The sequence below is a fragment of the Haemaphysalis longicornis genome, unplaced genomic scaffold, assembly GCF_048455015.1.
Source record: "Haemaphysalis longicornis isolate Haplotype H1 unplaced genomic scaffold, Haemaphysalis longicornis Haplotype H1 scaffold_1, whole genome shotgun sequence".
Lineage (NCBI taxonomy): Eukaryota > Metazoa > Arthropoda > Arachnida > Ixodida > Ixodidae > Haemaphysalis > Haemaphysalis longicornis.
In genome coordinates this window covers 400,556,852-400,584,800 of record NW_027526203.1, presented here as the reverse complement: position 1 = coordinate 400,584,800, position 27,949 = coordinate 400,556,852, and positions in this window count along the sequence as shown.

Sequence of the window (27,949 nt, the reverse complement as noted above, 5' to 3'; positions counted from 1 at the left end):
CACTCTCTCTCCCTTTCTGAAAGCGGTGTTGCAGCCAGTCGTTTTCTCCTCCGCGATTAGGCAGATTTGATCGGCAGAGGGCACGCTGCGGCTCCCAGAGCCAGTTCCAGACTTTATCCTAAACGTGAAGGCCCGACCGTCACCAGCCCGGCCACAGGCATACGGTGGTCGCGGCAGTAGCAAAGATCCTCTGGCCATCTTCGACCTGGGTCACAATTAAAGCCCCTCCGTTGCGTCCACATCTGCTTTCTCGTTGGGCGGCGGCTGCCCAGAGCAGTGTATATATTCAGGTGCCTGAGTCACAACAACGGCCATATGCCACAAGGACAGAAGCGCCCTTGGCTTTGGGAAGCGCACGTTTTAAGTGGCAACACACTAAAGATGCCTCAAATTGTAAGTCATTTTTTCCGCTGATTTATCCTTGCATGATCACTGATGTCTTTTGACGATTGAGAGTACATTGTGCCTGAAGCTGTGCGGTGTAGATAAATTACGAATTCTTTGATATTTAAATAGATACTTCCTAATATGTACACCATATCACAGTACGTTTGTGTCTGCGAGTCAAAAAGTTTGCATCTCGTTTTATTTGGAATGCAATATTTCTGATTGATTTGGTTGTAGAAATAAGCACCCACATTGGAGCGTATAGATAACTTTGGATGAGAAAAAACGTAAATTCAACTCATACAAACGCCTTAATATTTTATGATGCACAAAGTTGGAGAGGGTTACTCAAAGTGTATCATGACAGCGTTAGTATCAGCACATGAAGGGTTAAAAATGTATTTGTTCTGGCTGCAGTTTTTGTAGTGTTCTTTATTTAAAGACATGCAACTCCATGTGAAGTAGCCACTATCGCATGGTGTGCCCGTTATCGGGACTTTTGTTACCGCGTTTCATGCCAACGCGTTCATCCACTGCTACACTCAATTTTAATATCACCATAGCAGCGTGCGCAAATGAAGGACCTTTGTACTGGTTGTGAAGAAACGAACGAGCCTTACCCGCCACGGTGGCTCAGTGGCTGAGGCGTCGCGCTACTGAGCACGAGGTCGCGGATTCGATTCCCGGCCGCGGCAGTCGCTTTTCTGATGGAGGCGAAAAGCAAAAATTTTATGAAACATCCCCCTCGCGAAGGGCACGGTCAAATGCAGAGCATTTTTGGGGGGCGCACGACGTTAAGTAGGTTGGGTTACGTTAATGTTGTTGCAGTTGTTTCTGTTGATTGTTATTGTTGTTGTTGTTATAATTATTATTGTAATTAATGAGGAGTCGTAATTAAGTGGTCACGTGACATCATTTATTATCTGGTTCGAAAGAAATTGACAGCGAGAGCGAACGCCGAGAACCGCCCCATCACGGCACGACCGCGCCACGACTACGTCACGATCACGCCACAACTGTTGTTGCTCCCGCGCCAAACTACGACGCATGCGCGCCCCACCTGTTGCTGAATGCGATCCGAGCACGCAGAGAACACGCGAGGAGCAGCGGAGAGCAGGCGAGGAGGAGTGGGGGAGAGGGCGCACCTGGAACGGCTGTTGCGGACAAGGCCGCGCGCTCCCGTTTGACTGAGAGGAAGCAGACGACGCAGGCGACGCGCCTCCGTTGTCATAGCAACGCGGCGCATGCGCAGAGAGCAGTGGGGGTGAGATCAAGTGCGAAACGCGAGGAGCAGCGGAGAGCAGGCGAGGAGGAGTGGGGGAGAGGGCGCACCTGGAACGGCTGTTGCGGACAACGAGGCACGCCAACGCCGGGTGACATCGTGAGTTAAAGAAATGCTCTGCATTGAAAACGCCGGTGTGCTGGAGATTTCGGCGCACGTTAAAGATCCGCAGGTGGTCAAAATTCATCCGGAGCCCTCCTATTCGCCCCGAGCGCGAACACAGTCGGCCCCTGGCGGCGGCGGGACGAACCGCTCCTAGTGTGGATGGCACTCTCGCGTCGTCTGCTTTTTCACGTTGTGTGCGGCGCAAGACGCGTGCTGCACACGACAAAACAACCAATATGTGTGCTCGTTTGGCAGTAAGCAATGACATAGATACCTCTGCTTGCGCATTTCCTCTATAAACGCAATAATCAGCGGCCGTTGCGGGTTAATGCGCTGGTTTAATTCCACGAAGCATATTCGCCCTGGTCACCGCTTGAGTGGGAAACGTGTTATAAACATTGCTTCCACACATTGCACTTTTCCTATTGTTGAGTGCAGTCGTCGGCCGTTTCGGGAACGTCGAAGGGTGCTTTTTGAAGGTGGCGTGGTGATTATTTAAAGGATAAAAGTTTAGTACGCGAAACGGGTAAGAAGCGACAAGACCTGTGCATACGCAGGCAAATTTCACACCCTTGTAAAATTGCGCTAGGTCCTTATAGAAAGAAGAAACAAACAAAAACATTTACACTGCACACGACCCGTGCGCTATCGCTCATACATTAGCGGACACGCATTTTACACCCGCAAGCGCCTGTGTGATCGTGTCCTTCCCGTACCTTTTCTAAAATAAATACCATTTTTGGACAGTCGTTGTTTATACCGAGGAGGAGGAATAAACAATTATTCAACGGTATCGAGTTGCTAATTTTACGTATTATTTAAAATACGTTTCTATGGATGCGCAAGAGTATTTAGGGGGATTCTTCGGTAAAATTAAGCAGTTGTGAGTTTGCGTCTCTCATGTGGCATTACGTGTGTCATGTTCATATATATAATTTTCAAATCCGACATGAATCACCTTGTCCAGAAACGTGTCGCACTCAGCATAACCAAATGACTAATATGGTCACGTCTTAACCTCTTAAGGTGGACCTATGTTTAAAGAAAGAGGAGAAAACGCGTAATATAATGCACGTTGTTGCCCACATATGTGAGGGGTGTGTGCCATGACTCGTTTTTTTTTTTTTTTCTCCCACAATGCTTGCTTTCAATACAATTTTGAAAAAGGCGAGCCACAATTCCTGGACAATCCCGGACCAAAGGGTGGTTAATCAGTTTTAAAAATACGTACTGCTTTTTCACCGCTACAGAACACGACGCATAGTGTAGTTTCGATTGTAAGTAATACTGATAACCATAGTTTGGCTTTTCGCGTTACATGCGTTCTCTTCTCGCTGCTCTCGCAACGTTGGCAGGACCTCCCCCCCCCCCCCCCTCTTACCGAAAAAAAAACTAAATGCACAGAATTTCATTTCTTAACCAATCCTCAAGAATTAAATGCCAAGACAAAGGCGATATTCAGTTTACAAAACAAAGTAGTTACTGGGAACCCGTTGCGCTGATTCGCAACGAGAAATAAAAAAGGAAATGTTTTACTACATCTGCAACAGCACAACTTCATTTATTGCCATCTTTAGGGTTCGTAAGCGACCTTATACGCAAGAATGCAAACACATCTCGCTGTTGCAGGCACCTGTTAGATTTTAAAAGGAACGCAAATGGTCAACAGAGCCGCCGTAACAGAAAATTTGTGCTCACTGTGAGGTCCCAGTAGCTTGGTTTGCACACTGTAAACCGGCTTGTCACTTTGCGAAAACCTAGCTAAACATGAGATGTTAATTGTACTGCGTGCGTTGACAATTCAATTCGCAAGTTCATTTGCGACGAAAGCCGTAAATAAGTGATCTGAAACCGTTATTCATCAAACCTTCCTTTAGAGTCGTTAAAATTTCATTTAAAAGACCCGTTAGAGCGGTTACATTGATATTTCTGCGCTGATCAAAATTCAGTAATTTTATGTTGCCTTTTGAACACACAAAAAATATCGTAAGCTCTTAGAAAGAATTTCGGGGCAGTTAAGTAGTGTTACCATTTTAGGGCATCCCACAAATGCAAGAATGCGTCATGCTACCAGTGAAAGCGATTGAGATTGCCGTTGTAAACTGAATTTCAGCGATCGAGGCTTCCTGATTTGTTTCTATTTATGCTTTTATTGAAGGCTCAAAGCCATAGTCTGGAAAGATCGAGCTTGCTACGAGCCACAGCGTACAAGTTCATTGTCCATTCTGAGATTCCCAATGAGTCGTCGCTTTTTTTGGCGAAGTAATGAAAACTGACTGCCGCTTTCATGCTATACATTTAACGTTGAGGAACCGAACTACAGCATACCACTCTTGTTTGCATCTTTCGTGCGCACATACGGCGGGAATAAGCCACGAAGCGCGCCCAGAGTGTGAATTCTTACGGGCCGCTCAGCGGAGCATCCACACTAGCAGCGCGACGCTGTCGCCACCTACATGTCGAGCTCGCGGCGAATACGGCGCGCCTCATCTCCTGCGTTGCGTCGGCGCGTTAAGCCCTACAATCAATCAATCAAACGAACGCGCCGTTCTGGTAGAATTTTCCTTTAGCTCTTTCTGGCCTTCCTTGAAGTTGTGTGGGTGCAAGAGTGCCTTTCTTTCAATGTTCAGACGGTTTGTCATGATAAACAAATGTCGTAATTAAAAAAAAAAAAGGATACAGAACACAGGCCCTCTCAAAAGCACCAGCAGACCTCCGCGCTCCCCCTCCTGCTCTCCCCCCCCCCCCCCCATACAGGTGTGTGCTGATGTGGGGGTGCCTGGATCCAGAACTGTTACTTATACATGCTGGAACTGTTACTGTTACTATACAGAACTGTTACTGCGTGCTGGTTAAATTCAAAGCTCAGCTAGCCAAAGTTTAAATCCAGAAGGAAACCAAGGAAACCCGCATGAGAAAGCTCTGCGATAAACTATCATCGTCGTTCGACGGAGGAGTGCAGGATTTTTCAAGCGTAGGTGGCAGCTTGTAAAACTCTACCGCAGCATTCAGTTGTGAAACTGAGGGCAGCTTTTCGCACCCTCCTGCCTTTTGTCCTTCACCCACACAGGTATTGTTTTTTGAAAAATCATTAACCAACTAGCCAGCAACCATTACAAGTCTTATAAAGCAAGGCTTTTCCACGACAAGCAATAACGTTCTACTATCATGTGGTATTTATTCTTTAAACGATCCCAAATGGAACGTATTTCTGTTAGACTAAACACGTTTCTACCGTAGTTAGGGAATTTACGGAGCGTCGTCTATCCCAATTTCTGTTTTGGGGTAAACCTTAAAAGGCACTCCCCAACTTTGTCTTTCGCTGGTGCACGACGCCGATTCGTCATCAACTGCCAAAGGCCAGCGCCGCAGCGTTTATGCACACTCTGTCTTTGTAGGAGCATTTAGCTGCAATATATTCCTCGATACGCCAAACTGCATGCAGGCATGAAAAATTTTCACGAACGAACGGACTTGCACTTCCAGCTTGACTTCTAGCTTGGCGGATTGAGCGTCGTCTGCTATTTGTAATTCCAGAGTAATGGTTGATTGATTGATAGTAGGGTTTAAGGCACCGACGCAACGCAGGCGATAAGGCGTGCCGTAGTGGAGGGCTCCGGGTTAATTTTGACCACCTGGGGATCTTTAACATGCGCTGAAATCTCGTACACACGGGCGTTTTTGCTTTTCGCTACATCAGAAAAGCGGCGGCCGCGGCCGGGAATCGAACCCGCCACCTCGTGCTCAGCAGCGCAACGCCTTAGCCACTGAGCCACCGCGGCGGATAATTACTCAGTATGGACGTAAATCACACACATGGCATCCCTCGTAAAGATCGCCTCTTTTTTCAAGATTTACCGATTTGCAAAAATCCTTGTGGTTCTTCACGCTTTGCAAACCGCACCGCAGCAGAACGACAGAAAGCCATGCACATCTACGCCGCGCTGACCGCCACCGGCATTCCACTGACGAGCGGTTCGCCACGGGCGGCGCTGTTGGCTGAAGCAACGTAAGGTCCCTAAAATTACTAAGGTAGCGCCATCTTTAGATCTCGCCGCCTTTCGCCCTCGCCCGCGCTCCTCTCTTACTTCGTTTTTTGCCATTTTCTTTTTCGCCGGCGAACGCCGCGCGCCATTGGCCAAGGGAAAAGTCACGTGGTTTTGTTTTTTTTTGCTCCGCCGCCGGGTCGCCTCGCCGGCTGGGACATTGCGCAACGCCGCCGCTGCGACGCCATTGCTGGCTTCCGAGCCACCGTCGCCACCGTGCTTCAGTACCGGCTTTATCGTTGGCGCCAGCTAATAGCAAAGTAAGAATTAGCTGCTCGTTTCGAAAAAATGTCGCACCGGTGTCGTTTTAGGTTGCTTCTCGGTGTCGATGTGTTGTGCCTTAGGCAGCGCGAATATCGTCAGGCAGGGCACAAGACTTCGCTATTCCGTCCGGGAAACGCGACGCAGAAAGGAGAAAAGTTTGGTTGCATAGATTTGAACGGGCATACTTCAGGCCGACGCTACCATCACTCTTTTGCGAGGTAAGTTTCTGAATGCTTGTTCTTGCTCTGTTAAATTCTGCGCGAGCTTGAGCGGTCACTTACGAAGAAATGCGTATTCCCTTCGCGACCGTCGTCCACGCTTTGTTCTGAGTAGGCATTGCGCGCAGCGCCGAGTTCGTCCCGTCGTAAGCTTTGGTTTGGATAAGAGGCCGTGTATTTGTCATGTGCGCGCTTAACTTCCAGCATCAATATCAGCGGCGTAGCATGTTCAGTCAGTTGTCGTAAGGTTTTCGTGACGCGAGAATTGTTCACCTGAATTCATGCTTGTTTTGGCCGACGGCAGCTTGCGTCTGACCATGTATCGTGTGCGTTCCGAGTGCGTGTACGCTCTTTTTGGCGTGAAGTCATGTTTTGTGTGTTAGCTACCCGGGTGGTATTATAATCCCGTTGTTATGACATCGCAGTGATTTGCTGCGTAATATGGGCTTGGTCGGTGCGGCGCAAATTGAGGCTGTTGCGAGAAAAAAAAATGCGGCTAGGTAAAACAATTTAAGGTCAGCTAATATAGTGACCGCGCGTTGACGTACGTTTGATGCGCAATTTCTGTTATCGCTTTATTAAATTCGCGCACGTTTGAATGAGCACTTCAAATGCATATTCGCACCGTAACGGCTGTACGCCCTTTCTTCCGTGTATGCAGAGAGGAACGTTAATTACGACTTACGTTTGCATTACACGCGATGCCGTACATTTGCAGTGTGCGCGCTTACTTCATCTTAGTAGTCAATGGCGCAGCGTATCCAGTCATTGCGATTTGAACCAAAACACACTGGGCGGCGACTATATTATTTTCAGCAGACGTATTTTTGTCCAGCAAAGCGCTTGCTAAACGGGTTTAGTGTAGCGAGTTGAGCGGACGCGGCACTGAGCAGATGCGCGAACACGAATTTGACCATGCTACGGTAGAACAGTCACTAACTCCCTTCTGCAATGCATTATTGCCTATATTTGCGGAGTGTTTGTGGCGCATCTCAAACTCGGTGGCGACATTTTTTTTCCCTTCTCAATAGGATTATTTCACGGATCAATTTGAGCGACGGATATTGGAGAAGCTTGGCGTTAAAAAAACTAAACCCAAATGCCACTCCCAACATTTTTTCTCACGGGAAGCCACGTCAGCAGCACAAGCCACCTGCACGACGTCATTACGGACGTTTGTTCCAATAAAATATCTATTTGCTGGCACCAATTCATTTTTGTGATTTATTGTTTTCTCTTGATAATCATCGTGACATTGGTCCTCTATCGAATTTCTTTCGGGTGTATCCCTGTGTTAGTGCAATGTACAAATCTGCCAGAATATATCCCAGCACAAAACAATTCTGTCCAGGCGCCTCCATTAATAATGATTAATTAACTCTAGACGGGGCTCTAGAAATCCTATCCTCTAGAAATCCTATAAATGCTACCAAAGAGCGATTTCGGCGCGAAAACAAGAGCAAACTGCAGCGAGCGCCCTGAAGCGTAGCGAGGGCGTCTGCTCTCAAGTGGCCAACAAATATGGCGGCCCCGCGGCGGAGTTAAAGGGACGGCGGCGCCGCGGGTGAGGGGAGAGAAAAAAGAGGAGGGCAGCGGAGAAGGAGGGAGCAGTTGGCGCTACCTTAGTTCTTTCAGGGACCTTAAAGCAACGGTGGTGCTATACAACGGCCGCCCGGTCCCTATACCGAAAGAGCAGCGAGCACATGCTTACGCGCACGCTCGCTTAAGCCGGCAAACTGGCGAACTGAAAGGATTGCAGAAACGGCGGAGAGTCCCCGTTGCATCAGTCTTACTTGGGCGTACACTTTGCAAGCCACTTGCTTCGTTTGTTTGGACAGCGAAGCTTCTTAAAAATCCTATGCGGAGAATGAAGTGGCGAGCTGCCGAAAACCGTTGACAAAAAACGCCTTTTTTTCGGAAGGGAACCATTGCGACGCCAGCGGTGACAGCCGCAACCAAAAAAATGAGAAAATCTAAAAAAATAACGCTCTCTATTTCATATGTTCTGACTAGGAATTTTAGTGGCATTATCAATCCAAGTCTACGACATAAGAATTAAATATTCTTGAATTGCTTAGGTTACCGCCAGCCAATCATTTTTGTTAAACTACTTCCAGGTGCGCAGCGAAAAGGCGTGGTTCGGCTCCGTAGCCTTGACTGCATGGCCACAGAAAGTTGTCCCCTAGCATACGTCATGAAAAATCGGCAGGGTTTACGAGAACAAAGGCCTGCACCGAAGGATCAGAGAAGCATGTGAAGCAACCAAACCTCGTTGAGGTGAAGCAGCTTCAGCGCCTGGAGATGAAACACAGCGAAATCGACAGTGCCGCAGGACAGAGCACTTTTGAAAGACATAAGTGCCAAAGGACAGTGCAGAACACTAATACTATGTACCATGCCAGGAGTAGCCAGGAAAGCCAGAGGTGTTCGCGTTAGGGCCTGCTTCAAGGAAGAACGTAGCGCACATGAACAGTTCGTTGACATGCGAAATAAACTAATGTCAGGCAGGATGAGTATTCGCAATATAGGTGTGCAGCTGCTGCAAGGAGGAGTTCAGTGTCGTCGTGCCATGAAGTCTGTCTGCTTGGACCTATTACATCAATGTAGAGGTCATCAATTAAACACAACAGTTAAACATGGTGGTGGACACCACCAGAGGGTGGTGAACGGTGAAAAAAAATGCATGCTGGGAGGGCACTGGAGACCCAGCAAGTAGCAGGTACACAAGCTGCCACTGTGACGACGGTAAAACTGAATGAAACCTGGAAAAAGCAAACTGTCAAACTTGTCAGAAACTTGTCAGAAACACCTATAAATGCTCCAAAAAACATTTCCTCACCAGCAGCAAAAGTCTCCTTAAATGCTTGTGGGACTTGAGAACAGCCTTGAATGCAGAGTAATGCATCACCTGTATGCAAAGGTGGCGTTGGTACATTAAAAAAAATCGAAGAGTCATCCCATAGACAAAACAGCAAAATGGTGCACGTACGTTGGTTTCCGGTGGTTTCCTGGGAGAAAAGATGCTAGAAGTGGTGGTTGGTTTCAGTTTATAATGCCAATCTTGTCCAATATCCATTGCTGAAATTCGTCCTCCGTGAAAGGATCCTATTGAAAAAAATGGCACCACCGAGTCTCATAGAGAGAGAGAGAGAGAGAATTCTTTCTTGAGACCGAAGTGGTCAGCCCTGCACAATGTTGGGCTTGCTACTTCAGATGATTGGCGAACATGTAATGAGGGTTAAATGCAAAACTAATAGTAATAATAAAAATAACGAAAAAAAGAAAATCATCAGACGAGCACACGCACACACATACGAAAAATAACGATAGATGCGGTCACAATCTGAAGTCTAGTCCAGAGTCTTTAAGAAAACGCACACCCGCTTTAAAAACCCAAACTGCACTGTATTTGCTGTTCCAGGGCCTAGCTGAGATTTCTTGCCAGTAGTAAACTTCACGCCGTCAATCACGCTGAGAAGCGTGGACAAACACAGAACAGGGGTTCAGTGTCCTCTCGTACACCGCAAAGGGGACAGAGAGGTGATGTCATCAGACCGATTTTGTAAAGAAAGCTGTTGGTATAGGGACCGGGCGGCCGTTGTATGGCACCACCGTCGCTTCAGCCAACAGCGCCGCCCGTGGCGAACCGTTCGTCAGTGGAATGCCGGTGGCGGTCAGCACGGCGTAATTGTGGATGGCTTTCTGTCGTTCTGCTGCGGTGCGGTTGGCAAAGAGTAAATAACCACAAGGAATTTTTTCAGATCGGTAAATCTTGAAAGTAGAGGCGACCTTTACGAGGCATGCCATGTGTGTGATTTAAGCCCAAACTCAGTAATTACAAATAGCAGACGACGTGCGATGCGCCAAGCTGGAAGTCTAGCTGGAAGTGTAAGTCCGTTCGTTCGTGCAAAACATCATGCCTACATGCAGTTTGGCGTATCGAGGAATATATCGCAACTAAATGGTCCTACAAAGCTGGTGTGTGCAGCCCATTCAGAAATGCTGCGGCGCTGGCCGTTGGCAGTTGATAACGAAATGGCGCCGTGCACAAGGAAAAGACAGAGTTCGCGGGTGCCTTTTAAGATTCACTCCAAAACAGGAATAGGGATAGACGACGCTCCATAACTGCATTAACTATGGTAGAAACGTGTTTAATTTCACAGAACTACGTTTACTACAGCCACCGGGAATCGTTTCCAGAATAAATACCGCATGATAGTAGAACGTTATTGCTTGTCATGGAAAAGCATTGCTTTATAAGACTTGCAATGGTCGCTGGCTAGTTGGTTCATGGTTTTTCAATTGGATTGGAGAAACGTTTATTGTGCCTGCAGTAAAGCGCGCACGCGCGCTTCGGACGAGGCCTACGTCGTCGTCTTGGCGGGTGCTCTGCGAGGATCCTCGTTCGCCGCTGCCGGCTCGCGAGGTTCCTGCCTAGCCAGCGCCTCGATGACCTGCTGGACGGCCTGGAGTTGCGTTTCTTGGTGGTCACTCCGCATTGCTTCCTCAAGCTGCGGCGGTATACGTCCTGAGTTAGCTTCGCTTGGATGTTTGGAGCAGTCCCAGAGCATGTGCTCGAATGTGGCCGTCTCCCTGCGGCACGCTCTGCACTTGTCGTCGGGGTGTGATTCCGGGTACATCCGGTGCAGTAGCGCCGGGCTCGGAAGCGTCCTCTTTTGTAACTGCCTGAACAGCACGGCCTGTGACCTGCTCAGCCCTTTGCAGGGCGGCGGGAGAAGTCTACGGGCCAGCCGAAAGGCCTTGGTAAACTCGTTGTAGCTGGTCATTCGGTCTTTGGCGCAGAACCACAGCGGGAGGCCGTTGCCCTGGGCGCGGTCGGTTAGTCCTCGCGCGCGGGCCTGTGCCGTTTCGTTGTGTTTGGCATTCTTCTCCGACGCTGCGCCTGCGTGCGCCGGGAACCACTTGATACGAATCCTCTTGTCGCGGTCTGCCTGTCGGATCAGAATGCCTGCCGCCGTTATGGCAATTCTTCCTTTCGCGTAGTTCCTCACCGCCTGTCTGGAATCGCTGAGGATCGTGTGGCATTCTTGGTGTACGATGGCCAGGGCGATGGCTATTTCTTCCGCTTCCTCGACTTGCTTGCTTGACGTGCTGGCGGATGCCCGCAAGTTGCCTTCGCAGTCGACCACGGCAATCGTGAAGCCGTTGCGGCCAGCATATTCGGCTGCGTCCACGTATCTGGCGCCGGGGTCTTTCGCGTGCAGGTCCGTTAGTGTTTTGGCTCTAGCGCGTCTTCTTCCTTCGTTGAAGTCCGGGTGCATGTTCCTCGGCAAGGGGTCTACCCGTACGTTCCGTCGTACGTGGTCGGGAACAGGGTGTTTTGGTCCCTGTTGTTCGTGATAACTGATGCCTAGTTTGCACAGGATCTTTCTGCCCGCCTTGGTCGACGACAGTCGTTCCAACTGAGCGGTTTTTTTGCGCTTCGGCGATCTCGTCGAGCGTGTTGTGTATGCCCAGCTGGAGGAGACGCTTCGAGTTGGTAGTTTCGGGTAGGCCGGGGGCTGTCTGTTAGGCCCTCCGGATTAGGATGCCTAGCTTGTTCTTTTCGCTTTTCATCCACTTGTGGAAGGGTGCCACGTACGCTATGTGGCAAAGTACGAAGGAGTGTATGAGTCTGGTGAGGTTCTCCTCCTTCATGCCTCCCTTCTTGTTAGTAACGCGCTTGAGCAGTCTTGTCGCGTTCGCCGCCTTTCCCGTGATCCGGGTGACGGTGCCTCCGTTCCTACCGAGCACTTCGATCATCATCCCTAGGACTCGGATCTTGCTGACCGTCGGTATTGTGTGGCCGTCCCTGGTTGGGATCTTGATCTTTTCGTGCTCCCTTTGCTGCTTGATTCTGTGCGTTTTGTTCGGTCGGTAGATCAGGAGCTCGGACTTGGTGGGGGAGCAACGCAGTCCCGTGCCTTCCAAGCTTTCTTCGATCGCGTCGACAGCCGTCTGCAGTGTGGATTCTATGTGGGCATTGCTGCCCCCGTCCACCACAGCGTGATGTCGTCCGCGTATATCGTGTGGTTCAATCCTTCGAGCTGGCATAGTCTTTTGGCAACTTGTATCATAACGAAGTGTAAGAGCATGGGTGAGATGACGGAGCCTCGGGGGGTTCCCTGAGTACCTAATGTCTTCTCATCCATCTTCAGGTCGCCAGCTCTGAGCTCTGCCGTTCTACCGCTGAGGAAGACCTTAATATATTCGTACAACCTTTCACCTAAGTTTAGATTGGATACCTGCGAAAGGATGGCCGAGTGCGTGACTTTATCAAAGGCCCTCTGCAGGTCAAGCCCGAGGACGGCTTTGGTGCCCTGGTTTCGCCGTCGATGACTTGATGTTTGATTTGGATCATGGCGTCCTGCGTGCTCAGGTGTTGGCGGAAGCCGATGATCGTCTCGGAATAGAGGTCTTCGTTTTCGAGAAATTCTTGCCATCGGTTGAGTAGGACGTGTTCCAGGACCTTGCCCACGCATGACGTGAGCGAAATCGGGCGGAGGTTGTCCGTGCTCAGTGGCTTCCCGGATTTTGGGATGAGAATTGTCTTGGCCCTTTCCACTGCTTCGGCAGGGTACCACTCCTCCAGCATTTGTTGTAATACGCCGTGAGGTTCTTGATGGAGCGGTCGTCGAGATTTTTTAGGGCCTTGTTTGTGATGAGGTCCGGCCCAGGTGCCGAACGGCTGTTCAGGTCGTGAAGGGCAGTGCGTACCTCTTCAATTTCTATATCCCTGTCCAGACGCACGTTGGGTCGGCCGCGGTATGGACCGTGGTCGACCGACGGTGTCGTCGGGACGTATTTGTCTTGGAGCTTCTTTCGCAGGGTGGCAGCTCCTGTCTCCGTAGTCTCTCGATGCAGAAGTTTGGCCAGACGGTCTGTTTGGTGGGACTTGGTTTTGGTTTCGTCAAGTAGCTGTTTGAGTAGATTCCATGTCTTGGCGTTGTGTAGCTGGCCGTCAGCCGCATTGCATAGCTCGTTCCACTGCTGGCTGCAGAGCGTGCGACAGTGCTCTTCGATCGTGCGGTTGAGCTCGGCCACTTTCTTGCGGACCCTTCTGTTAAGCCTGTGCTTTTTCCATCTGCTTTGTATGGATTTCTTTGCCTCGATGAGGTGGGCAAGTCGGCTGTCCATCCTGTCTGTATCTACGTCGGTCTCGATTTCTCGCGTCGAGTCGCGCACGTTTCGGGCGATCTTTTGAGTCCACGTGTCGATGTCCGTGATCTCGTCTGTCTCGGCTTCTTCTCGATCCCTGCTTCTTCTCGATCTCGACCCACGTGTACTTTCTTGTACTGCTTGGTTGTTCTCCCGACGTGGGCACGATGATTTCGACGATCGTGTGGTCGCTTCCCAGGTCTTCTCCGGTGTTTCTCCAGATGATGGTGACCGGTTCGTCGTTCTTGACGAACGTGAGGTCGGGTGTGGTGTCGCGAGAGACGGAGTTTCCGATTCTTATGGGGTATGCCGGGTCCGTGATGAAGGTGTAGTTTAGTTCTAGTGCGTCTTGGGCTAGGTTCCTCCCCTTGGCGTTGTTCTTGGTGTATCCCCACGTCTGATCCATGGCGTTGAAGTCTCCGCACGCCAGTAGCTTTGACCTCCCCGCTGCAGTGCTCGCCTTGTGCAGCACCGACTTGAACCGCTGTAGCCTTTGCGACGGGTTGCTGTATATGTTTAATAAAAAAACGCTTTCCTTTCTGCGTTTGGTCGGCACGAGCTCCGTGAATGTGTGCTCTATCTTGACGTTTTTGAGTACGTGCTCCACGAAGGTCAGTCCCTTTCTGACCAGGGTGCACAGGCCCCTGCCGTCTGGAGGGCCGACGTGCACTCTGAAGCCGGGAAGGAACGGTGTGGCGGTGAGAGTCTCTTGTAATAGTAGCACGTCGGGTTTTCGGTTGGCGCGCTCGATGTGTTGTTGGATCACTGCGCGCTTCCGTTGGAGGCCGCGGCAGTTCCACTGCCACACGACTATGCTTGCTGGTTCGGTGGCCATGTTTGTCCGAGGTGTAAGGTGTTACCGGGAGCTTGGGTACCTTGCTGTTGAGCGAAAATCGGGTGGCTCGTTATTAGTTGAGTGTTCCTCTCCTGGACGGCGAGTTTGCTGTCGTACTCGCCGAACTTTCTCTCAATGGTGGTCTTCATTGCCAGGATCAGCTTCTCGAGCTTGTCAAAAAACAATTCTTGCGTGGCTGACGGACAGGAGACAGGAGGGTGCCAAAAACCTGCCCTGTTTCACAACTGAATTCTGCGGTGGAGTTCTACAAGCAGCCACCTACACTTTGTGGTGTGGGCCATACTCCGACGATCCTCCGCACGCGGCTGCCGTGTAGACGGCGCCGGCGTGAGAGGCAGGCAAGAGACAAAGGCAACCGACGCCAACCTCCAAGGGGGGTTTATTCCCAAAACCTCCCTTATCTGGCCCCGTCTTCTCGGTCATCGACGAGTCCCGCGTTGCTCGAGCGGCCGGAGTCGTTCGACTCCGGCGCTACCGGTGGACGATGGTCGGTCCAGGCTCGAAGGGGAAGGCGCCCTGTCGCTCCGCCGCCGCCGCACGCCGTCTCGTCCTCGCTCGGAGCGGTCGCCCGCCGCCGCCAAGCGCCGCAGCCGAAGTCCTCCACTCTCCGCAGCCGCCTCCCCGCCGAAGCGACTCCGAGCTCCCTGCTTCCACGCGCGCCGGTGGCGCCATCTCGCGACGCGCAAGAAAACCCATCGATTCTTGCCGTCTTGTTGCGCAATCCCGCGCAAGCCGCGCAACTGCCCTAGCGCTGCCGCGTACCGAGTCGGGATCGCGGGCAGCCACAATTCCCACAACTTGAAAAATAATGCACTCCTCCGTGTAACAACGATGGTGGTTTATTGCAAAGCTTTCTCGTGTGGGTTTCCTTGGTTGCCTTCTGGATTTAAACTTCGACTAGTGGAGCTTTGAATTTGACCAGCACACAGTTTGCGTCTTTGACTTTGACGCTTTTCCATTCTATTTCGCATGAAGAAAGTTTTGCGTTCAACCATTCCTGTCGTTAAACGGAAAAGTGCATGATTTCGCGGCTTAATTTTTCACTTCCATGTACCCATCTCCAAATCCTAACTGCTACCAGCGTGTCGGAAATGCGTCTGCTCTAGTAGACTCGGGCTGATGCACCCCTATTTGAGGCAACTAGTCGCGCGTTTTTGGTTTCTTCACACGGTATTACACAGTTTGTTAAGGTACTCGGCCAAGAATACTTCAGCACGTGTTTTGTATTGCTTAAGTTAACACTGCCACATTTTTAACTATCGCGGCAAGCCTTTATTCCAAGTAGGCGGTAAAATGGGAAGGGGAGGGGGATGGTTTTTAGCTTGGGCTCTTGGGTGGTTGAATAACTTTGGCTCTTCATGAAATGACCACTCCAAACGCGGGACTTCCGCTTCAGCTGTCACTCAAAAAACGAAGGCACAAAGCTCTCTGTTACAGAAAGTGTAAACTGCCGCGACGTTTCCACGGCCACGTACGGTAATCGATCTTGCACGTAAGTGCCTTCCTCTTCCAAGCACACGTATCCAGGTATCCCACCGTTAATGCTGGCGTGTAAACCGCAGTCGTTGGAACCAGTGAAGGTAATTTAAAGTGGTAGAAATGAATACTAATAATAATAGTTTTATTCCTACTAAGATAGCGCGGAACCTGACGCAGAGCGCCGCAAAAAGCGCTCATGTCAGTGCAGCCTGTTCTGAACCTTAGAAGCTTCAAATAAGTTTACGTAGCCGTTAGTGCATTTAAGAATAAATGAATGCTAATAATAATAGTTTTATTCGTACTCAGATCAGGTGGAGCCAAGCGTAGAGCGCTGCAAAAAGCGCTAATGTCATTGTAGCGCATACCCAACTATAGAAGCGTCCGACAAGTTTACGCAGCCGTTGCTTCATCTAAAAACCCAACACGTCTGTATTGACTTTGTTTCACCGCAGATATCCGCTCACAATACTACCAAAACATTCAAAGCACGGAAGCAAGCACGACAAAAATAACGGAAGGCAGCGTAGTCCAATGCACCGGCTCATTCCACTAACGAGGGGAGCGGAGAGTGGTGGCGCTACCCGTCCAGCTGCCCGGTCCCTTTTGATGCGCAGGCGATGTATAGCACTCCCAGTTGGTCTGGATAATCTGTGTGGTACACGAAACGTACATGGGTCCACAGCGTAAAGGGGGGAGTACTGCAGGTTTGGATTCTGCCGGTGCTGCAATTGCATGCGCCACCCGAGAATAGTGACTAATTCGTTGACTTCTTCCTTGGATAAAGGGAGTTGGGCTGTTGTGGAATGGACGTCGCGTGCTAGCCGCTCAGAAATTACATTGCCCGTTATGCCACAGTGTAGGGGCAACCACTGCAACGAAATATTGTGCCCTTTGCGCAGTGCCTCTGTGTGTATGATGTTGATTTCATGAATCAGCTTGTCTTGACTACTCCCTCGCTCTGGAAGAGCTTGTAGCGCAGAGCGGAAGTCCAGGTCGACAACTCAGCGTTTTTGAGGCACTGTCCTCGGCAATGTGCAGCGCAGCTCTCACTGCTGCGAACTCGGTTTTTGTAGCCGATGTCTTGTGGCTAAGCTTCCGGCTCACAGGTGCCCCTGAATATGGTAGCCATACACCTACGGCGCAAGATCCGGAAGTAACAGACCCATCAGCATATGCATGGGTGTACCCGCCGTACCAGCGAGATATATGCTGAAATGTGTATACTTAGGTCAAGGCTGGTGGAGGCATCCTTGAATTTTTGCTGATTCCAGGCACTGTTGTTATTGAACACGTAGTAATCTGCCAAGGCGGTAACTCGGGTCGAATCGGACGTTGATAGTATGGCGGCAGAAATTCCTGCACATGGCTATCGGCCAAAGGATGGGCAAACGAACCGCTAACATGACGGAGACAAACACGGATATTTTCTTGTCTTAATAGTACAGTGGCTGGGAGGCATCTCGCTTCACACAGCGTTCCGGTCGTTGAAGTGAACCTAGGGAGTCCAAGGCAAATACCCAGAGCTTGCGCCTGAGTGCCTCTAGTTGCTTGACGTTGTTATTGGACAGTGCACCGAGGACAGGCAGGCTGTAGCGAGGCAGACCAATAAAGAGTGACTTCCAGAGTCGCAGTAGCGATGTTAGAGAGAGTGGGGCTAAGGACACCGCCTTGCGGAATACCATGTCTTATAGTGTTGCGGGTAGCCTCCGCGCTAGTAGTGGTCCTATACACCGCCCTGTCTTGAAATAGTCACTTATTCACGTAAACATCGGTCCCCTGATACCCACGGCCGTCATTTCTCGGCAAATAGCATCATGGACGAAGCAGTCAAAAGCAGCTTTGATGGCTAGAAAGTCAGCTTTGACAATGTTCTTTAACATCATCTGCTGGATTATGTCCCATGATAACATAAGGACATTATCTATGCTATCCTTCCGCGCATGAAGCCCGACATTCGTGTGGGATACACTGCCCTGTTATCAAGGTCCCGGACCAGGCGCTCCCAAACCATCTTCTCCATAACCTTGCCAACGCAGCTCAAAAGTGTTATTGGTTAGTAAGAATTTATGTCCGCTGGTGACATGCCCGGTTTTAGAACTGGTCGCACAAGACTGATCTTCCAGCTGGTTACGAGGCGCCCTGAGCTCCCGTAATTATTGTAGATGGAGAGTAACTGCTGAAGGGCCTTTCACCAAGAGGGGCTAAGGTGGAGTAAGTGATCTTGACGATCGGTTCACAGACGCTAAGGCATGAAGGAGCTCCCGCATGGTGAAAGGACAGTCCAAAACCACATCATTTGACGTAGGGAGTCCAGATGTCGCGAAAAGAGACACTACAGTGGAGATGGAAGGGGAAGTGATTTTTTTGCAGTACGCTTGCACCACTTCAACCTCGCTGAGTCCGCTACGTACAGCTACTGATGGAAATGGGAGTATCTGACACGGCTCCAATTTTAAGCTTCCGACTACGGGCAATATGCGCGAGAGAAGCTTGCGTGGGTCCATCCCGGAGCAGAAAAGGCTCCATTGCTCCTTGCCCAGCTTGTCGATGTGATTTTGAACGCACTTTAGTGCGCTCCGGGCAGCACGGATATCATCGGGCGATAACGACTTTCGCGCACGGCGTTCTGCTCAACGCCGGATGGCTCGAAGTCGCTTGTATTCAGCGTCCGTCACAGAACGTGACTTCAATACCTGAACTTGAACCTTCTTGCGGCAGTGGTTTTTGTTATAGCCTCGAAAAGCTATTCGCGAGTTGCGATTTTGTCGCTGGAAGCCTCTAAATGAGTCCTGTAGCTATTCCAATCTATTCTGGCCACTTTGGATAGGAATAATCCCCCGCGGAGACCCTTGATAAGGATATAGGTTGGCACATGGTCGCTTCCAAGGCTTTTAATATGGGCGTGCAACGTTGCAGAGTTCATCAACGAGCCAGAGACCATTGTGACGTCCAACGCACTGGCCTCGTGCCACGAAGGAATGTTGAGGTTCCAGCGCTGACCCCCACCAGTCTTGCCTGACTGGCCACATCCAGTAAGTGGTTTTGTCACTTCCCCACCTCACGGTGGTTTTGTCACTTCCCCAAGCAGGGTGATGTGCATTGAAGTCGCGTGTCAGCGCACATGTGGTGGCTGGGTAGCCATGAGTAGAGTACTAAGCCGTTTGGCGTCAAACCTAGCGCGGGGTGGTACATAGGCTGCGATTCGTATGCTAACTTTACTGAAAAGTGCTTTTATAGGTTCTAGAGTTCTTTCAAGATTTTTTCTGTTTGTTTTCCTTCTTTCTTGCTTTCTGTTTTTTTTTTCTTTTTTTTTGCCTCGCACCCACTTGTATTTATTTGTTTGCCTATTAACGTGCTGCTAGTACTCTTTTTTCTTTCGTTCAAAATGTATCCTGCCCTCTATGTAATACCCTCCTAGCGAGGGCCTTTAGGGGTATTTTTGAATAAATAAAATAAATAAATAGATTACAGTGAACCTTATATTTTTATGTTGCACCATAGCTGCGACATATCCGTTCGACGAGTCTTCTGGCACAGTGTGCAATACGAAGGTGAAGTCATTCCGAATCGCAAGTAGAACCCTGCTTTGGCCTGTGCTTGTGGCAGACTAGAAAATCGAGTATCCAGAAAGGCGAATCTGGGAAGACAGCCGGGACTCTCAAATAGCTGTAATTGGGAAACGGTGCTAATGGTCGAGTTGCTGGAGGTCTGAGAAGCAGCTACGGAGACCACACGAGTTCAAATTTCGTTTAGTACAGGTACCGAAAATGTAGACGTCATTGTTACCGCCATGGAGAGAATATCGGCGAGACTAAATCAATGAGACTAAGTGTGGCGTGAGCCGCTGGGGAGGAAGGAGGTTGGAGGAAGTTGCGAAGGGTGTCCAGTATCATTTCCACCAAGTGGAAGACATTTGTCGAGCTATGGTGCGTGCTTTACTCGCGTGATTGGATCCCCTGCGAGGTGCAGGTTTCGGCGGCTTCCTACCCGGGCCCTGCGTAGGTACAGTCGCAACTTGCTCTGCAGGTGCTTGCTCAGCTAGTTCCCCCTAGTTTGCTTGCTTGACTTTCTAGCAGTAGCTGACGCATCCTGTCGGAGAAAATCACGCGGCTTCTGCAATGCGGCTTTTACCGCCATTTCTGAACTTTTCTGAACTTTTCTGTCCCTATTTTCTGAACTTTTGAGTTTGTAGATGGCTTTCTCCTTTTGCGGTACAGAGCAATGAGGATGGATCTGTCACCTCAACTCCACAGTTCTTGGGACGAGGTGCGTAAGCCATAACAGCAGTGACACCGATAGTCGAGACCTTGAAGAAGTGTTCCGTAGCGGCAACATCGCGTGTGTTCAAAGCCAGGAGGTTAAGGCGGTGATTTGCAACTTGAACACTGTCAGGAAGAACTTTCTCAAGGCGTCTTTGAGTGTTAAAACGAATGATGACGTTCTTCACGTCTACGGGCTTAATAGTTACTGTGGGGTTGCGCCTTGGGGCGCTTACATAAGGTTGTCTGTCAAAAGCGAGGTGCGAGTGCTTTGTGCTACGACGACACTTTGAAGGAAGTACGAGTTCAAAGCATCGTTTTGGTCGCACGTCTTGAGCCCTTCAGGATTGTAGATGACTTTAGCAGACAAACTTGTTATGTCAAAAAGCAGGTACGTATCTTGTACATGACCAGAGCTGGTCGTGAAAGAGTTGGCGTGAGACGTTAAAGCTAGTAGCCCAGAAGCTTGCGCCGTCGTTGGGGGGGTCCAGCAGGGTCTCCAGAAGTTGGCAGCAGGTCGGTGGGCGCAGCCACTGGGGTGGCAAGCATTGAAGGATCTGGGAGCGGGGTCGCTATTTCCCGCTCGACGCCGAGGTTTGGCCTAAGAATGACTTGTAGCGAGCCAGGCGGTGACCCTTGCGGTGTCGCGCCCGCCATCATGAGCAAAGTAATGTTCGAGGCTTCAGATCAGTGGTCAGTAGTTTAACCAAGAAGAAAATGCAAAATTACAAGGAGCGGAGCTGGCAGAACAGATCTTCACTTCCCCGTGTCTCAGATATGCCACAAACACTCCGCAAGTATAGGCAACAATGCATTGCAGAGGAGTATTAGCGACCGTTCAACCATGGCCGGGTAAAATTCGTGTTTGCGTATCTGCTCAGTGCCCCATCTACGCTCAACTTGAGGGCAACAAATTCGTTTAACATCTGCAGAAATTCAGAGAATTGTGTAATGCGTAGCCTTCTTATGCCGCTTGCCTACATTGTGAGTTATTTACAGCCAAATATCGCCATGAGTAGCGAAAGTGGTTGGATTATTTTATTCTTTTTACGTGTTCTTTTGTTTCTTTTCGCCAATGATGTAAATATACGATTATAGCGACGAAGTGCCTTTACTTAGTGATTTATTGTTTTTTCCGAAGAAGCAAGGGGTACCGCGGAGTTGGCCCGTTTACTCAATTTAAATACGTATTTCCGGCGTTCTTTTCCGGACCTTTTTGTTCATTCTTTGGTTTTGGGGGGCGATGTGCAAGGTGAATATTTTTAATTTTTTCAGGTCATTTTTGTGAAAATTTAATTTTTTTTCTATTTTTTTCTTTTTTTTTTCTAGTTTTCCAGAATATCCCATCCCTTTGCCGCTTCCACCATGGGACGACTTCATCGTCGTTAACCCAAAGCCACTCCCAGTCACCGGTCCTACGCTTCGCCACTCTAACAAACACAGACGCGCAGCTGAAATGACCGAGCGGTTTCCACATAGCGCTGTTTATACCGACGCCACTTGGGACCCAACCACGAATACTGCCGGATTAGCGGCCATTCACTCGACATTTCAAGCCGCCTGTTAACAAGAATACCCAACAGCGCCATCGTCTACCCACCTCCAGCTCGAAGCGATATTACTGGCTGTCCGACAACTTCAAATTTCTCACTGGCCTACCAACCAGCCTCATGCAACTATCTTCACAGCCAGCCAGGAGGCATTCCGCGCATTGCGCCGGGTACCTTATCAGAATTCTATCTGTGCGTCCATCAAGATGCTTGCCCGAAGGCTACATTGTACAACAGGACTACAAATTCGGGTGGACTGGGTGCCAGGGCACTGCGTTAACTCCTCCAAGGAGGCCGTGCGTGCCCTGGCGAGCGATGTTCTTTCCACCCGCTCCCACCCAGTTTTGCCTAATCACGACCCAAACTTGGACCCCTTCGAAGCCCGTGCCACCTACCAGCGATGTGCTAGAGCTCGACTCGGCAGCCACATCCCTACCAATGACTACCCGTTACCTACAGGACTGCCACGTGGCCTTCAGGTTCTGATACACAAGGCTCGTGCTAGGGCGGCGCTTACAGAGGACATCCTTTTCAAGTGGCGTTCTTACATACCAAAGAAAGGGAGGCCACCCGTTCTCCCAGGCACTACCGCAAGCAATTCACCTCCGCCGGCCATGACAGCACCCACGTGCGTGACGTGCTCTTTAGGAGCCACACCGACCATTGAACATCTCCTTTGGACGTGTCCAGATATGCACGCGGAGCGCACCTCTTGCAAACACAGCAGCGTTACGTGTTTGACGGACTGGCTCTACCCACCCGCAGCCACAGCCAAGCAGGTGTTTGCCTCCTTGTGGGACTTCACTCTCGCTACTGGCGTTCATCTGAGGATGTAAAGTTTTCCCGAATTCACACCACCCTCCCCACCCGCCCCCACATAGGCCGAGTCGCCATCCTTGTGTCAATAAAGTTTCATTCATTCCTTTTTTGTGGTTTATCAAAATTCTGCTCGTCAAATATCCCCATTTACGCTGTTATAACGATTAAAGGTGTTTTTACAGCCGAATCTGCCTTTTTGTGGAAATTCAGGGTGGTACACGGTTTTTTGCCATTTTCAAAATTTTTTATTCGTAATTTGAACGTTTTCCTGGAGACTTTTATTTTTGGGTTTTTGGGGGATAGATGCACATTTTTTGTTTTGTCATATCAGTCTTCTGGAAATTTTTTTTTCAATTTTCCCTATTTTTTGGCTTCTCCAAATTTTGTTTGACCAATTATCTCCATTTGCCCTATTATAACGATTGCAGGTGCATTTTTTTCGCCAAATGTGCATTTTAGTGGGAACGTGTGGCGTTGCACGGTTTTCCGCCATTTTCGCCATTTTTGTTCGTATTTTGAACGGTTTTTTGCGGACTTTTTTTGTTTATTCCTGGGTGTTAGGGTGAGATGTATTAGGTGCCTATTTTGATTTTGTGAAATCATTTTTTTTTGAAACGTTATTTTTCTGTTTTTTTTATTTCTTGGTTTTTCAAAATTCTGTTCGACCAATTATCTGCAGTTACTCTAATATAACTATTAGGGGTGTTTTTTTGCCACATCTACATTTTTGTGGAAATGCAGGGCGTTACACGGTTTTTCGCCATTTCCGCCATTTTTTTATTCGGATTTTGAACAGTTTTCTGCGGACTTGTTTTCTTTTTTCTTGGGTTTTGGGGATAGATGTATGAGATTGATATTTTAAAGGGAAGCTTTACTAGTCTCGTCGAGCGGTTTCCCCGTCGCAGTGGATTTGATCTTCGTCTGACCGCAGCTGCGTAACACGTGACTCACCCGGCTGAGCTCCGCAGAGGGCCGCGTTCGCCGCTGTCGCCGCTGCTGCTGGCTTGGCACATGCGCTCTCCGCAGCTGGTTCGGGCCTGACCACGTGACTCACCACGTGCATGCAAGCTTGGCTATGAATGAGAGCGAGGCCGGGCCGTCTTCTCCGAGCGTTGTGGGATAGCTGGAGGCTTTGAGCCGTCAGCGGTAAGCGACGACTGACCACCCCACGGATATAACCCGGCGGGCCGTTCGGCTCGGAAAACGTCGGAAGCGGGACCACAACCGTAGACAAAGGCAGGCTTTGGACGAATAGTATAATAATTACAGCTAAATCAAAGGTTACTCAAACAAAACCAAGACTTAACAAGGCTAAGCCAAGCTTTCGATTTGCATATCCAGGGTTAGTTGAGCTAAGCCGCAGCCATTTTTTGGATTTTGTCAGATAATTTTTGCAAATTTGGTTTTTTAAATTCTGTTCGAGCAATTATCTCCATTTACGCTATTTTAACGATTACAGCTGTTACTTCCGCCTAACCAGCATTTTGTGGAAATGCAGGGCGCTACATGGTCCTGGCTGTGGGGGTACTCGGCAAACAATGCTGCGCATTAAAAAATTAGTCTCCATCCCGCCCTGCGAAAGGGGATGTCCAGCAGAACTGTTCTAAACCACTACAAATGGTGATGGAGGAGGTGTGAAATGCGTGTAACAGCATTTCAGCAGCAGAAGTGCGTCCAAAAATGCTGTTTTGCTGCATTTTCGGTAGTATTGTTAACAAACGATCCGGTTGAAGTTAACGGCGAGGCCGTAGGTGCGGCAATCTCGCAACACTGATAAACGCCATAATGGCCGCCGTTGCCGACTTGCGTGCCTCAGTGGTGGTACCCTAATACGGCAAATGCTGGGTTCTGCCTAGCCTGACGCATGCTCTATTTAGTGACACTTGTCCCGCCTAGCCTTCAAAGATAATCTGAAAACATAACCTATACCAGGAACACATGGTGTGTGTGTGGGGGGGGGGGGGGGGGTCCCATTGTTCACAGGTGCCTTATCATCCATAATGCGGTTTCGATGCTTGTTTTGTGGTTTCCTTAAGAGAATTCTGAGCTTTATGTTGTACGCCTGATTAGCCTGACGCATGCACTCAGCGCCTTAGGCCTTGGTGTTTTTGCCCTCGGAGTTGGAACCGGAAGGGGGCGGGGGGGATAAAGGTATACAGCTTTGCTCTAAAAGCGCCTGGGTGAACAAAAATAGGTATTCTGAAAATATATTTACCCAGTGTGCTTTTGTTCACATCACAATGATCGGATACGCTACGCCGTTGACATATAAGCTGTGTAAGCGCGCAAACTGCAAATGCACGACCTCACGTGCAAAGGAAACGCTAAGACGTAATGAACGGTCCTCTGCGCACTGTGCATACACGGAACAAAGGGCGTACAAAACCGTTGCGGGGCGAATATGCATTTCAAGTGCCTACTCAAATGCGGAAAGCGATAACAGAAGTTGCGAATCAAACTTACGTCGAAGGCGCGGTCACTAAATTAGCTGGCCTTAAATTTTTACCTAGCCACAGTTTTTTTTCCCCTTTGCGCCGCACCAATGAAGTACGTTACGCAGCAAATCGCTCCAATGCTACAACAACGGGCTAAATAGAGAGTTTTAGAATAGCGTACTAGCGTATTAGAATATCGTATTAGAATAGAAAAGGACTAGCGAACGCTATTTAATTGCGGCGTTCGCACTGCGTATGCGCCGTACCCGAAGCCGGTTTTGCGTTTAGCGGACGGAAGACAAGCGGACGCTATTTCACCGAAATAGCGTGCGTACGAGGGGCGGCTTGCGTATCTCCTTGATTCGAACATAACGGCAAGTAGCGCGACGACACTCCATAGTTCCGCTCTTCTGTGGACAGTAATTTGCCTCTGATGGACCAACTTCTTTGCTTCTGTATTTTTAAATACGTCGCGTGGTTTGCACGTCGCCGTCTCGCAGCGCTCTACCGGTGTGACATCGGTGATTCTCCGAGAGAAGCTATGCAGCCATGACGGTGACCGAAGCTGTCTGTGTGTTTGGACCCTTGGTTTGGACGCGTTCGCTTCGCGATGAAATGCGACGTTGTGCTTCCGCGGGTATACTGTGCTTACCATGCTCCGGATTATCTTTCTCTAGCGACGTACGACTCAACCTCGCATCGGGTATGTACAGTGTGAGGGGCTAAAAGTCTTCTCGGCTTGCGCACCAGAGTCAAGTGACTCGCTGTTCGTCCCCGCAAACCGCGAAAGGTGAGTGCCGAATTTACGGCGGGCAGGAGGCAACCGATCATCTGTTAATCGCTGTAAAGACTTGTAACACATGTCGTGACATTGTGCTCGTTTGAGACGCATCTCTGGATTGCTTTGAAGTTTAATAAAATAATGCATTGATCGATTGATTGTGGGGTTTAACGCGCCGACGCAACGCAGGCGATGAGGCGCGCCGTAGCGGAGGGCTCCGGATTAATTTTGACCACCTGGGGATCTTTAACGTGCGCCGAAATGTCGCACACACGAGCGTTTTTGCTTTTCGCCTCCATCAGAAAAGCGGCCGCCGCGGCCGGGAATCGAACCAGCAATAAAATAATGCATCAAACCCGGCCATTTCGTTGAGGACGTTGTGTGCGATTGCACAAAAGAAGTGCCACGAGGATTTAAAGATTCCTATATGGAGAGCACTCAGGTAAAAGAATATTCGTATCATGTTATGAACGTTTTGAATTCCATACTAACAGGAAAGCGCTTGTTTCCACTCGTTTGGATAGTCGTAAAATATCAGGTATTCCGGGGGCCCGAATTCTACTGGGTTCCGGAAGGCATCCGAAAGGGCGCCGGAAGATATCCGGTGGGGTTGGTTTCCCGCGGGGTCTTACGCGATTGGCGCAGAGCGAAAATGCCACCCCGCCTGCGTCACGCAAATACGTTTTGGCTATAATTCGGTGACGGCACGTAGACCTCGGCGGATATCTTCCGGCATCCTCCCGGACGTCTTCCGGCACCCAGTAGAATTCGGCCCCGGCAGTCAGCTGGCAGAACAGCCGGCGAGTTGTTTCGCAATCCATTCAAGAGATGGCGCCGTAAGAGCTAGCGTGTTGCTACGCAGAACTGATGAGACGCTCTACTAAAACTCCCCTCGCGGTGTTGACGCCGGGTGAAGCAAAAATTTAGCGTTTAGCGTACGCAAATGCAACAAACGCCATAATAAAACTCACTAATACTACCCAAATAGACGGCTTCAGGTCCAAAGCAAAGCTTACGATGTGACGAACTGTCTGCTGTGCGTAATGCCTACTTCGACCAAAGGGTGGAGGACCATCGCGGAGAAAATACGCATTTCTTGTGCGCAGAATTTCACAAAGCGAGAACGAAAACTGTGAATACTCCTACCGCAAAGGCGTGATAGCGTCGGCTTCAAGTCCGCCGGTCCCATTCTATGCAACCAAGCTTCTCTCCTTTGTGTGCCGTGCTTCCCGGACGGAATTACAAAAAGTCTTTTGACATCCCTGACCCTATTCGGGACACTGAAGGCACAACACATCGGCATCGCGAAGCTACGTGAAGCGACACCGACGCGACCCTGGTTTGAAGCGAGCAGCTAACTCTTTGGTTGCTATCCGGGGGCGGCTCCGATAATCTCGGTTCCGAGGCTGCAGGGACAAAGATGGCGCCGTTTAAAGGCACATCCGGCCCCGAAGGAGGTAAAAAAAAAAGGTAAGGCGGCGCGCTACCACGTGACTCCTCCGCTGGCCGGGGGGGGGGGGGGGGGGGGGGTGCTGGGCGGCGAACAAGAAAATGACAAAACACGGGTGGAAGGAGCGCGGATGAGGGCGAAAGGGGGTGAGATCACCGAATGGCGCTACCTTAGTTATTTTAGGGGCCTTAATGCCGTTCCTGTCCCTGTGTGACACTGCCGGACAGACGACAAGGCTCGACAATGCAAGCTTACAACGGACCTCTCCCTGTATGTAAACACCGTGACGTCACGAAGCGCACGTGCGCGACGGGTGGCGCCTGCTGGTGGCCGCGAAGTGCGGCGGCGGTTGGCAGAAAGACCCTGCGCCGACGGTCCGGCCTGGCCGCGCGGCGCCCGAAAGGAATGATGTGCCGTTGGTTCGGACCGTCGCTGGCCGCCTACATTGCAGGTGGGGGGTGTGGCTATCCCAGCTGCGCCCGTCGCACCTCCATGTAGCTTTCTGCACAAAACTTTCGTGTACCGGACGGTCAACTGACGAGTGACGCTTTCGGATAATCAGTGCGCGACAGAACAGCCTACACGAGTCATTCTGAAGGTTGGTGCTCTTGCGACGCGTCCGTAGAATGTTTTTTTTTTTTTAATATGCTTTGTGTCCGGACACATACCAAGGAAAGCTCATTCATTGTTGTTTTCGAGGTCCGCTTAAGCTGAGCGCGGTGATTCAGGCAGCTTATACGCTCCCTGTTCTTGGTTTCTTTGCGTCACCCGGAGACAGTTGCGTACGCACAATTTCATGTCGAGGGGAAAAAGGAAAGGTAAAGCAAGAAATGATTAAAAGGTAAAATAAGCAGCAATGA